The sequence below is a fragment of the Melopsittacus undulatus genome, chromosome 9 (assembly GCF_012275295.1).
Source record: "Melopsittacus undulatus isolate bMelUnd1 chromosome 9, bMelUnd1.mat.Z, whole genome shotgun sequence".
Taxonomy (NCBI): Eukaryota; Metazoa; Chordata; class Aves; order Psittaciformes; family Psittaculidae; genus Melopsittacus; species Melopsittacus undulatus.
In genome coordinates, this window is record NC_047535.1 from 1,156,647 (window position 1) to 1,169,471 (window position 12,825).

The 12,825-nt window shown below is 47.8% G+C and overlaps 1 protein-coding gene across 3 annotated transcripts in view; it reads right to left on the bottom strand.

The window, feature by feature from the left end:
• Positions 1-12,825, bottom strand: part of GLCE (glucuronic acid epimerase) — a 40,498-nt gene that overhangs the window by 17,142 nt on the left and 10,531 nt on the right. For 2 of the 3 annotated variants that reach the window (XM_034066350.1, XM_034066349.1), the window contains exon 2: positions 8,374-8,473. The gene's annotated coding sequence lies outside the window, so the exon portion shown is untranslated. Of the gene's footprint in view, positions 1-8,373; positions 8,474-8,880; positions 8,908-12,825 lie in introns of those variants that run through there. The other variant, XM_034066351.1, reaches the window with a different exon arrangement.

The following is a 12,825-nucleotide window of genomic DNA, read 5'->3' on the forward strand; positions in this document are numbered from 1 at the left end:
GCATTTTGGGCTGGTCCCTCTCTGGACATCAGGCCTCTTGTGACTCGCCCTGATAGCAGAGATGCCCCAAGCCTATTCTGACTTTGAGAGCACAATACAGAGCCTGGTTTTGCTGCCTCCTGCCATGTTCCCATCATTAGGAGAGGGACCACTCTGCTCCTGCTGGGATGAGTGAGGTTTGGATTCTGTTCTGGCTGTGACAAAGAGGGAACTGATGGTTTCTGCTCCATGGAGAGAGAACCAGCACCAGCAGCGCGCCCACAGCATTCCCACACACCGACCTGAGGTCCCCCAGTGGGAACTGGAGCTGCAGCTGCACTGAATTGCTTCTCACAGGCTAGAAAAAGAGATGAAACAGCTCCAAACTCCTTGGATCCACAATAGGCTCTGAGGATGAGGCTTGCGTAATTCCCATCTGGATAGAAAAGGCTTTTGATAACGCTCGTGTGCGGGAGGCAGCTCTTTGCCTACATGCAAACCCCTCTGTTTGCCAGGGAAGAGGAGCAGCTTCCCAATGGGGTTTGCACAGCCCCTTCCATTGCACCCTTGGCTCTCTATATGGCAACTGTAATGAGCACTGGACCAGTTAAACCATACTGATAGAGAGAGCTCTTATCATAAGGTTAACATGAATATCCCAATTATACACAGCCATTCTTCCTTATGGAACCCTGCTCTCCATCAGCCTTTGTAATTAAGACTTCCCCCTGCCTCCACCTCAGTCATTAAGGGACTGAAGATGCCTCGACTGCTGTTGCTTTTACTCAGGAAAGAAAAGGATGCATGATGAGACAATGCTCAGCTCCAAACGCAGCTTTACAGTCAGTGTTAATCCACGGGGAGTAGCTACCAATCTTCTCTGGCTCCACTCCTCAAGATAGATTTTAGCTGTTCTTCCTCTTGCAATACACCAAATAATAATCTTCTATCAGGATGCTCGCTGCTCTTTAATGAGTGGCACTCCATGTTCTCCAAGCTCTATATGCTGGGCAACCCATAGAATAGAAAGCTGCAGCCCAAACTCCTTGACAACATAATCTTCCTGCTTTTCTTGGGATCAGGATCATGCAAAAATCCTGAGTCAACCCCAGTGTCTACCAATAGACAAGACATGGAAAATGGACACTTCATGTGTGTAGAATAACCTCGATCCCCACAAGCACAGACTGATTTTGGTTTGTGGCTACACGATGGTTTCCATTTCCTCTATGGGCTCTTAGCCTGATTGGATTAACTCTAGCTGCAGGCCCTCCAGCAGTACTCCCAGTTGGATTTTCACATTAAAACCCACATGGGATGGGGCTCTTGGAGCTGCTGTTCCACTGGGATTGAGGGGTTTAATACCTTCAGTGCTGCCAGGATGGACTAAACATCATGCAGCCTTTAAGGACTCTGGAGCTCAAGGATGCTGTGATGCCCCTGCAGCAACCATGTCTTATTTAAACTCTTGCAGCATATACACAGCTGCTGCCATAAAACTCTCCTAAATAACTCCCTTCCCTAAATGCCTGTGAACATCCCAGAGGAGCTGAGCTGGACCTGGCTGCCCATCCAAACCCTTGCACCCATCACTGTGATCACCTGGCACACACGTCACCATAGGACCGGGAGCCTGGTGTTCAATCTCCTCTGCTTTCAAAACATCACATATTACAATAGGGTGAGTGATAGGGGAGAAAACTACTGTTTCCTTCAGCCAAAAACACCTTTCCACCAGGAGCAGGATCACGCTCAGCCATCACAGAACCCAGACTTCAATACTCCCACCAAATACTTTGAGTAGCCCCAGTTAAATCAGCAAAGATGCATTTGGTGTCCTGAAGACATCAGAGTACATTGTCACAGAAGCTGTGCAATGTAAATCCCAAGGTTTACCTGCTACTCCTTATAGAATTCCACTTGTGAAGATGCAGCCATTACCATATAACAAGCAGGAGAAAGGCAGTTCTCTTATTCAGTTGTTTTCCTGCAGAAAGAGGCCACGATTCCCTCCATCTCCCCTGGCGCTTCAGGTAAAAGGGAATGATTTGGCATAGATGTGTGGTCTTTGATCGCTACTCTGAGACTGAATCTAATGGACCACAAACTCCCAACCTCTCCCTTGTCGATAAATAATGTATGAATACATATTCACACACACAGATCTAATGCATTGGGACAGCAGTGCAGACCTGGCAGAGAAATACCCTCCTCTTCTCCCAAACAGGTTAAATCATCGCTCCTTTATGCATCCATTCCAGCTGCTAAAAGCAGCTGTGGTTTGTGGCTTACCTGTTCTTTCCAACACAAGTTCTGCAGCAGGAGGGGTCGATTCTCCTGGTTTAAATAAGCTGCTGTGAAACCTCAACAAGCCCAAAGCCCTCTCTCCCCCCCTAAAGTAGGCAGCACCGGTACCGCAGGCTTGAGAGCCGGGGGGGGGTTCAAGGTAAGAAGGAACAAACAGGAAAGATGCAATCAAGCTATTCTGGGGAGAAACAAGGCAAAAACCACCCCCAAACCCTTTCATAATCCTCCTGAAGAGGAACCCAATTCCACATCAGCACCTTCCAAGTGCGACACGTGGCCACTGAGGTGTCCATGACTAAAGCGATGCTCTCGTTTTCCAAACCCACACATTTTCCAATGACGGAAAGCGTTGTCTTAAAGACACCAGGGCAGGAACTTAACAACCACATAGAGAATATTCTCCAAAGCCAAGACAAAGGTTCCAAGTGCTTAAACTGAACAGAAAATAGGGACAAAAGAAGGTCCTCGAGCAACCCAGCTACGTGACAAGCATCGACCTTCTCTCTCCTCTCCATGATGTCTATAGTTCTAAACTCATTGATGGAGGAAGGAGGGAAGAAGATGACTCAAACATTACCTCCTGATCTGAAATACTTTTCTTTAGGTTTCCTAGAAGAGCTTTATTATTAAAGCAAGAAAAAGCACATTTTGCAGCAGCAGTTCCTAAATCCTCACCTAAGCCCACACTGCTGTACTTCCACCTATTTTTCCATGATTATAAATACCTGGCTTTGCTGCACGGATCTCAGAAAAAGACTGTATTCCCAGTCTTAAGCTGGCAATAGAACACTTTAATATCTTGGTTCAAGCCTCTGATAATAGTGTTTTCTGTTAAATCCTGCTGATTCACAGTGAACAACCAGTGCTATTTGCTACATCCCAGAACAGCAGGAATTGCAGATGCTTAGGTCACTAGGAGATACTCTGGAGAACATAAACCTCAAAACTCCACACAGAGAAGGAAGCTTCAGTGCTTGAGGAGACCAAGCACAGCAAAGCCAGCGCTGGTTTCTCCTGGTTCCCTGCTCACCAGCTTGCAAGATGATGAAGATAGAGCTTAAAGGAGGAGAACAACCACAAAGAGGTGAGCTTTATCAATCTACCTAGTCACAAACATAACAACTGCTTTATAGACAAGTTATGGCTACCCTGCAATGAGGTCATTAATCTAATGAAAACACATCAAGACAAATGCTTTGAGACTGACAACAATGCTGTACCTCCATCATTAATCTTGACCATATAACACTGCTACGGGCAGAAGAGCTGTTAAGAAGAAGACACTTAAATCACTCTACAGATGGAAGTCATCACGCCACTGTAAAAATGGTTTATTAGCAATACGCTTCAAAGCATGACCTGAAACTTAACAAGTTATTTAGGGCATATCTGGGGCTCTGTTGTTGCACCTTAGTTACTCTTCAACGTCTGTACTCTTAACGATAGGGCTGCCCTGACACAGAGCACTGCAAGAACAGGCTCACAAGTGGCTGGGTTTCAATCCTAAGCAACTGATGACTGCATTGCCAACACGTGTGTGCCAACACACAAAGATCCAGTTAGCAATGAGCACTGACAATGGTTTCGCTGATGGCACTGCTCACGCTGAACCCATTCAGCAGCATGCACTGCAGCAAGAGGCTGCGCACGCAGGCAGGGTGAAGTGATTCACTGGGGCTCTGCTGAAAACTGTAATAGAAGGAATGTTCAAAGTAAACGTTTTTAAGCAGAAATGTAAGCAGTCAGCATTCTGTGCAGAGATAAGCACTTCTATTCTGTGCATATAGAAGCATTTCTAGTCTATGTGTTATAAGCATTGACTAGTAATGCAAATTGTGTGGTTTTGAAGAGGGCAGATTTAGAGTAGACATTAGGAAGAAATCCTTTATTATGAGGGTGCTGAGGCACAGGGTCCCCAGAGAAGCTGTGGCTGCCCCATCCCTGGCAGTGCTCAAGGCCAGGTTGGACACAGGGGCTTGGAGCAGCTGCTCCAGTGGAAGGGGTTGGAGCTGGAGGAGCTTTAAGGTCCCTTCCAACCTCAGATCTGTTAACTACAACCATCAAGACACGTAAGCAGGCTTCCTCCATTAATGTAAGTTGCTGCAGACCAACAAATGTGATCCAAAAGCATGCCTATTTTGGCCAGAGCGAGGGCTGCATCACAGGAACGCACTGGTGAGGCTTAACGTTGTTAGATGGATGCAAAGACAAAGCATTTGCTTGTGAGCAAGAGGCACAAAATGCCATTAGCAAAGCTGCCAGAGGGAATGCTAATGCCATATTCATCTCTGAGAACTCTTGGTGGCTCTATCTGCTTACTCAAGTGGTTTTGAGTCCTCAAGAGTCACTTGCAGAGGACAAGGGAAACCCAATTAAGGGAAACAGCAGTATCTTTGTCAAAACCCAGCAAGCAATTAAATCTCCCCTACACATGGAAACTTGTATTAAAGCTAATTACTGTACATCGGTCAATGTAATTGCAACTCAAATGCAACATGGCCCACGTAATTAGTTGGCACTAATGGAAGCCTCCTAATACAACAAATGCACTAAGGCTCCACCTCAAGAACGTCTCCTTGCAGTACCAGGGAGTCGTGCTCCTTCTTGGGTTGAGTTTAAGGAGCACTTTGCCATAGAGAAGATGGATGAGCATCCCCCCTGTCCCTGATATCAGGAATGGTTTGAGTTGGAAGGGACCTTAAACCTCCTCTAGTTCCAACTCCCAGTTACATAAATATATGATAGAGCAAGCAACCTAGATGGACTTCATCCTAATTGCTACAGCTGAACAGCTCCCACTGAAGCACAAGTAGAGTTAAGAAAGCATCACAGAATTATGAAGGAAAAAGCTAATTTAACAGCCAGCTCTGGAAACATGAACTGAGGCCATTGACAAGGCTGAGAAAACTCCACAGAAGGGCATCAGCCTTCCAGAATAACACAGAACACCCTTGGCTGCTTGGGAAAGGCAATATTGACCTGGAGCTGTGGCACGGAAGACAGACTGATGCAGAAGTTGAAGACATAGGTGTATTGACCATGTGGGTGCAACCAGTGAGTTGCTCCTGCCTGTAGTACCCGGGCACCGCTAGTAGAGAGTGAGAGGAGTGAACAGGCCAGCGAAACATCCTGTTTTCATCAATATTGTAAAGGTTTCTTGAAGTTGTAACCCCCCCATTGCCAGGAACAGAGGCTCCTCCTAATGCTTGTATAGGACAAGTGTTCAATACTGAAGCAGGAAAATAAAGTTAATCCTACCTTCTTCAGGATGCTACAGGCTCCCTTCTTCACCTACAGGGTCAATGCATTCACTCTTTATTCTCTTTCAACCCCATTATAATGGGGTTATATATGCCTATAATGATTACTTTACACTGCAGGGCACCCAGAGGCTCCAGCCAGGGTCGAGGTGATGCGCTGCAAGAGAGACACCGGCTCCAGAAAGCTCCAAGCCTGGGCTAGCAAAGTACCAGATGCTAAAACACTCCCTGTTTGTGTAACATCAACTGCTCAGTCTATGTCTAACGCTCCTCTGCTGCCGTTTCCCCTGGCACATTCATTATCAGTCCACCCGGATCTTCTTCATCCTATTAACTGATGCACTGTCATTTAAAATGTATTCAATACAGCACGATGCCACACTTGGAAAATGGAATGAATTCTTGAAGGCAAGCAAAAAAAGGGCTTCAGAAAGCAAGGAAATCTCACAGACAACGTTCTTCACCACCCTCCCCTGGGTGTTTCAAGCCAATACTGAACTTGGGGGCAATTAATATCCGATACAGTTCTAGCAGCAGCAAAATAAGTATCAGCATCTCCTTCAAACCACTGTTTTGTACCATCCATCACTTCCAGGAGCACACGATCAAGGCAGGAGTCGATGAATAACTCTGCTTTTCCTCCAGGATTCAATCTAGACTGCTTCTAAATATGTATAATGCCCAGACTACATTCACACATTAAAGCTTTGGAGATTGCCATCAGTGCTTCTGCGGCTTAGTTTCATCTGTCCCTCACCATTCAGCCCTTCACTACTTCCATCCTAAAGGAAAGAAATCACAAAACCCCACTCCACTCTAAACAGAAGACTCCTGATGCTCACATAAGCAGATTGCTAAGCGTCTTTAAGAGGATATATATTTAAAGCCTGGCAGCAAACCTTGATTCCCCCCCTAAACAGGAGCATTGTCTCAGCTTCTATTGCTTCAGTGTTCATAAAAACCATATTCTGCCATCAGTTAAGCTTGGAAAAGTCAGTGAAGGATGATGAGCTTGACAAGGCAAACAGCTCACGAGTAGATGTGAGGAATACAGCGAGTGAGGGAAGAGAGCACATTTAAAGCACTGATAAAACCCAAAGCACCACAAGGGATTCATTCAGAGGGTTTGGCTTTCATTCCAGCTGCACAGAGGATAGAAAGCCCGGTGCAGGAACACAAAATGGATGCTTTTCCCCTCCTCATCTCCAAACCAAGTTGGTCTGTCCGCTTAAAAACTCATCTCCTCCTGGGTGAGGATGGGTCCTGCTCGCACAGATGCTGCCTGCTGCTCATTCAAAAGCATGGAGAGAACCTCAAACATTCTGTGCCCTAAACAGCCCCACTGCCCTAAGTAACTGGAAATGACAGATCCCATCCACCAGCACAGCCCTGACGTTTGTACAGCCAGCTCCAAATCAAGCCCGGCACATTCACAGGAGCAGCCTGGATGGATTCAGCAGCCAGAGCGTGAACAATGGAGCTCCCCCATTTCAGCTTAAGCACAGCACAGCAGCCTGTATTAATTACCAGGCAGAAGTTTCAAGTTGCCTTTCATCATGTGGAAAGGCTTTGAAATCACTTGTCTGGTGCAGCAGCTCCGAAAGAGCTTTTATCTTCCAGCTGTAACACAGGAGGCACCGGAAAACCCAGGCAAGATCCTCTGCCTTCCAGCTCTGGCATCTCTGCCTTTGAATCAACTGAAGCACAGTGAGATAGAGAATCCCACACTGGGTTGGGCTGGAAGGGATCTTAAAGCTCATCCAGTTCCAACTGCCATGGGCATGGGCACCCTGATATATGGCAGGGTGAGACAGATAACAGATAGGAAAGGAGCTGGTTAAGTAGAACAAAGAATCACTACATTTAACAGGAGGAGAAACTTCACTTGGAAATTCAGACTCCCAGAAAGCCAAGCTTCAGTTTAATGCCTGTGTTTTATACAGCATCCCAAAGGCTCCATGCGAGTCCAACAGGTTAAAAACCCTGCCTCTTCTGCACTCCCAGCTCCTGCTTAAAGCATGGCTAATTATAGCCAGCATACAAAAGCAGGTAATTAACACACTTCTCACCTACCAACAAACAGCTGAGCTAATAGCATGCCTGTTCTCACGCACCACCTTCCCCAGGATCATTCACCATTGATACTTCCCAGGCACTCACACTGGAGTCATTTAGGGATGCCATGGTAACATAACTCCAGCTCACCAAGTCTCACCTTTCATGAAATCCATGCAACTATTACCTCTCCAAAGTGGGATTTTCACCACCTCCAGCCCATAAGTCTAAGATATGATTCCATGATGAGTCTATGGTGATTTAAGCCTCCCCCCACCCCAGCATCCTTCGGAAGTTGCCAAGCTCACTTACCATCCAAACAGGGGGAAAAAGCCTCTGAAAAGCAGGTTTTAGGCATGAAACCCCTTCAGCTGCACCACAGCCACCAGTTCATCCCCTCCGAGCACTGCACATGCACCCCTGGAGCCCCAGCACAGAGCAGCCCAGACCCAGGTCTCACACACACCTCCCACAAGCACACAGCCATATGCCTCCTGCAGCTGCAAGTTATTAAATGGGATGAACATTAACCATTTAGGCATCGGTGGCAGGCTGAACATGCAAAAGGCATTCAGGAAACTCCAGCCCTGGAGTTAACTGAAAATGGGAATTTATTAAGGAGAAAACCAGGAGAAAACACGGAGAAAACACGGAGAAAACACGGAGAAAACACGGAGAAAACACGGAGAAAACACGGAGAAAACACGGAGAAAACACGGAGAAAACACGGAGAAAACCAGGAGAAAACCAGGAGAATCTGCTCCTTTCTTACCTTAAGCAAAGGGAGGTCTCTGAATCCTAACGCATCTCCGAATATTCAAGTTCAAAACCACATCTGTTGGTGAGTTAAAGTGATTTCCCTCTGTGATTTCCTACAGGGAAGATGCGGAGAGAAAAGAAGGGAGAATTGAAGTACTCAAGGGTCTGCACAGCGTCGGAGTTGGATGCTTCCCCTCTCCCTCAGCCCTGTCGGCTCTGAAGACAGCACTGCAGCCGGATTTCAAGGCTCAGCTCTTGACATGCACAAGCACTGAAGGATCAAGAACATAAATGTCACTTCCTCCAGGCAGCACAGGAGCCCTCATCTGCCCTCACCAGCACAATCCTGCCCGGCTGAAGAGCAAATCCCGACATCAAACCCTGCCCATGGATCCCAAGTGTAAAGCCCTGCTCTTAGGATCCCTGTTGTAGCTACACTGTGGTGTAGTCCAACCGGAGACGCTGCACAAGTGGAGGGGTACGAACTGAGAAGCCAATAAAACACAAGTCAAAGCCTAACCTTGAATCAAATCACAGCTGCCTCCATCGGAGCGGTAGCAGAGGCTCTGCTGTTATTAAATGAGCTTCAGGAGAGATTTAACTAACTGGATTCCACTGCAATGCTTTATTTACAGCATGTGTGCCTGCCCCAAAGTACTTCCTAAAGGTTTTTCCCATCTCTTTTATTGCTTTTGTGTATTTCCTGATGCAATCCAACAGGCACGAGCCCTGTGGAGGCTGGAACGTGTGTATTAATGGGGTTTGGGCACTATTGCATAACAGTGGCCTAAAGTTGCTTAAAATAGAACTTAGATGTCACGACCACAACATCCTAAATACACACCACACGTCGATTAGGCAGAAACCAGGACACCAGCATCGACTGGAAACACCATATAATTAACTCCTCAAATGGCATTTTAATGGTCTCTGCTCTTCCTCAAGCCAGCAATAGTGTGTATAATTACTCTCTTATTAGCTCGCTGCATCCTTCCCTGGCATTCCCGATTTAAAAGGAAACAAACCCTCTTCTGTTGGAGTTTGCCTGCAAGAAGCCTTGTTTTAAAGGGATTACCCACTGCTAAAAGCAAACCGGACCCATAAAAGGAGGCTTGTTGATGCACTTGAAGGCTGTTTCCTTAGGTACCTAACACACACCTGGATCTTACACAAACCTATCTGAATTCACTCCATAAAGTAAATGTTATCACCCATTCAGATGCATGTCAACCCAACGCTGAGCCTGCAGTGATTCCTTCCTATAATCCTCTTGCTGGAGGCTCCATTTAATAAACAAAGGCAGCTCTAATAACTCAAACCTCACTTCCAGAGATGCGATGTGCCTGTCAGAAGCTTTCTGCAAGACTCCGTGCATCACTTCAGCCCCTTTCCAAGGCTTTGCATACGTTTAAGCCTGTGCCTTGCCTTCGGAATGCTGATAACTACCGCGTTCCTTCGCTCCCCTTTAAAGGCTTAAACACAAGCACGGACGGTTTTATTAGCGCATCACGCACCATTAAACTGTCAGCTTGTCTTCCTGCATCCTCTTTAGGAAATAAAGAAGGAGAGGGCCTCAAACACATCTTTACAACAGAAATACTCAGTTCCTTGGCATGTTTTTCCCTAACCAGCTGAAGCAAACAAAGCCCAAACCCAACAAAGCACCGCGTGGGTCCCTTCCAGCCAGGATGCAGATGATGGGAACCACTCCATGCATCACATGTATGGTCACAGAGCATCCATCCGAATGCTCTTCCTTCACTCGGCTCCTCCAAGAGATTGATGTTTGTTCTTGAAGGGCTGACAGGAACTGCCCCATTCTGCACCATGGGCAGACAGCCCATACACAGCACCACTGCAGTGCTGTTGACTGCTGATGTGGACACTGGGGCTGGGCAAAGGGTCCCTTGCTCCCTGCTGTCCCCACACAGGGAGGACAGGGCTGGTTTGGTTCAGGTGAACAGAGGATCACAGAATCCCAGCCTGGGTTGGGTTGGAAGGGACCTTAAAGCTGCTCCAGGTCCAACCCCTTCCACTGGAGCAGCTGCTCCAAGCCCTGTGTCCAACCTGGCCTTGAGCACTGCCAGGGATGGGGCAGCCACAGCTTCTCTGGGCACCCTGTGCCAGCGCCTCAGCACCCTCCCAGGGAACAGCTTCTGCCTCAGAGCTCAGCTCAGTCTCCCCTCAGGCAGGTTCAAGCCATTCCCCTTGGCCTGTCCCTACATCCCTTGTCCCAAGCCCCTCTCCAGGTTTCCTGCAGCCCCTTTAAGTACTGTAAGACCGTTACGAGCTCTCCCCTGAGCCCCCTCTGTGAATAAGCATCCCTGCAACAGCTTGGACAGAGCCAATCTGGCCACGTTAGGGATCTGCCTGCTGCTGGCTTGCGGGAAGAGCAGCTGCAGAGCCTGGAAATAAACCCAAGAGATTGCCTGGGGCTGTGCACGGAGCAGCCAAGCAGGTGTCTTCCCCCCTGCTTCCCTCTCACAAGGCGAGAGGCAGCTCCTGCAAACAGCTTGCACTGGGGGCTAGACCAGGGCATTGCTCCAGCAGCGAAGAAATCCTTTGGGATACCTCCAGAAGAGGGATTCGGATCCTGATGCAGTCAGATTCCCAGCCAGCAGCACCAGGATTGCAGGAAGCAGAGGGTGAGAGGACAGAAACAGAGCAGAAGGCAATGCTTAATGCAGCCCTGAGGGATGGAGAGCATCTCTTTGGTGCTCAGAGGAGCCCAAAGCCAGGGTGGAAGCAGCAGCACGATGCCCAGAAGGAATCTGGGCAGAAAAGCAGTTGAGGGCAAACCTCATGTACATTTATCAACAGCTTTTATGAATATATGCATGAAATGAGAGGTTTCAGCATCAGCAGAGACCGGCTTTTGCTCGCTGGTCCAAGCCATCTGCTGCGCATTATAGACTCACTCCACTCAGTACTTCACTTCTCCAAGCTCATCTTCAGCACTGGAACGAAGCTTTGGATCCCTTTTGGTATATTCCTGGAATTACAGTGATTCCAGCAGTTTGGTGAGTCACAGATACATGGAACCGGGTGATTAAAACCCTTTGCTTGCAACCTGCAAGCAAACAGATAACGTGTTCACAGCCTGCTGTGCTTGAACACAGTGTGACAGGGGCACGTGCTGGCTTCAACGTGACACAACAGCCAAGAGCATGGGTTTTGGCACAGGGTGCCCATAGAAGCTGTGGCTGCCCCATCCCTGGCAGTGCTCAAGGCCAGGTTGGACACAGGGGCTTGGAGCAGCTGCTCCAGTGGAAGGGGTCCCTGCCCATGGCAGGGGGTTGGCACTGGATCAGCTTTGTCCATTCAACTCAAACCATTCTATGAGATTCTGTGATCTTACCCTAAGGCTTTCAGGATACAGCCTAAAGAGATGGTCCAAAACCACCTGGACTGATTTTGTTCCCATTTCTCTCACGAATCCACAAAAGTAATGTTTTCTCTTCATGCCCAGGCAGGAGGATTTCACCCTGTTTCTATTAAGCAGCAAGACCTCCTCTTTCACTTGGGGGATCCATAAACCAGAAGTCGTTGTTTCTAAAGCCCAAGATTAAGAGAGAAGAAATCTGTGCTCCCAGCTGCTGCACGCTTGACACTGAGCCACAGGCACCATTCCTCCTCGGAGCTGCTTTAGCATGTTCCCATCCGAGTCAGGAATGTGACAGGTTCAAGTTACACAGTTCACATCAAGCATCTGACACGGCCATAAACCCCCCAGCTCTGGGTTTCTGCTCTCATACAGTGCCTGTTATCAATGCAGCTCCTCTGAACCGTGCCCATCCATTGGGATACAGATGTCTTCTCCATAACCCTGCGTTTCTCCCTTCCCAGCTGTGCAGGATGGGGGTACGGACACTCAGAAGAGCAACAGGGAAGCAGGAACCTGATGTCTCAGCTGAGATGCCAAAGGCCAGCAAAGGGTTTGTATCATCACGCATCCCACTGCTTGGATGGAGGGCACAGAGGAAGAGATGCAGGCACCCCAACACCATGCACCCAACACACAGAGCTTCCCAATGACATTTGTCACTTATTAAGAGTGCTTTTCCATTTCAATAAGGTGCTTAAAGTGATAGCACCCAATTAACTGCTCAGTGGGAAGACAGCATCAATATTCATGGATTCATAATTGCCTGAACCCACCCACAACAGAGCTGCACTAATACTGAACCAGAACCCCCCAACAATGTGCTTTCCTTTAAATCAATAGTCATTCCAGTGGCAGCACCACTTCCTCCCCAAAATACAGATATGAAACCCATCAATGCTCAGATCAGGAGCTGGTTTGGGTTCCAGCCTGGTTTTTGCCTATTTAAACAGTGTTCACCTTTACCCAGCAATGTTTCCAGTGAGAGGAGCAATTCCGGGCCCATAGAAAGAGGAACCAGCCTGACTCAAGCTCACGAGGTTAAACCTGACTAACAAGTCCCTCAGTCTGAGCCACGGAGGC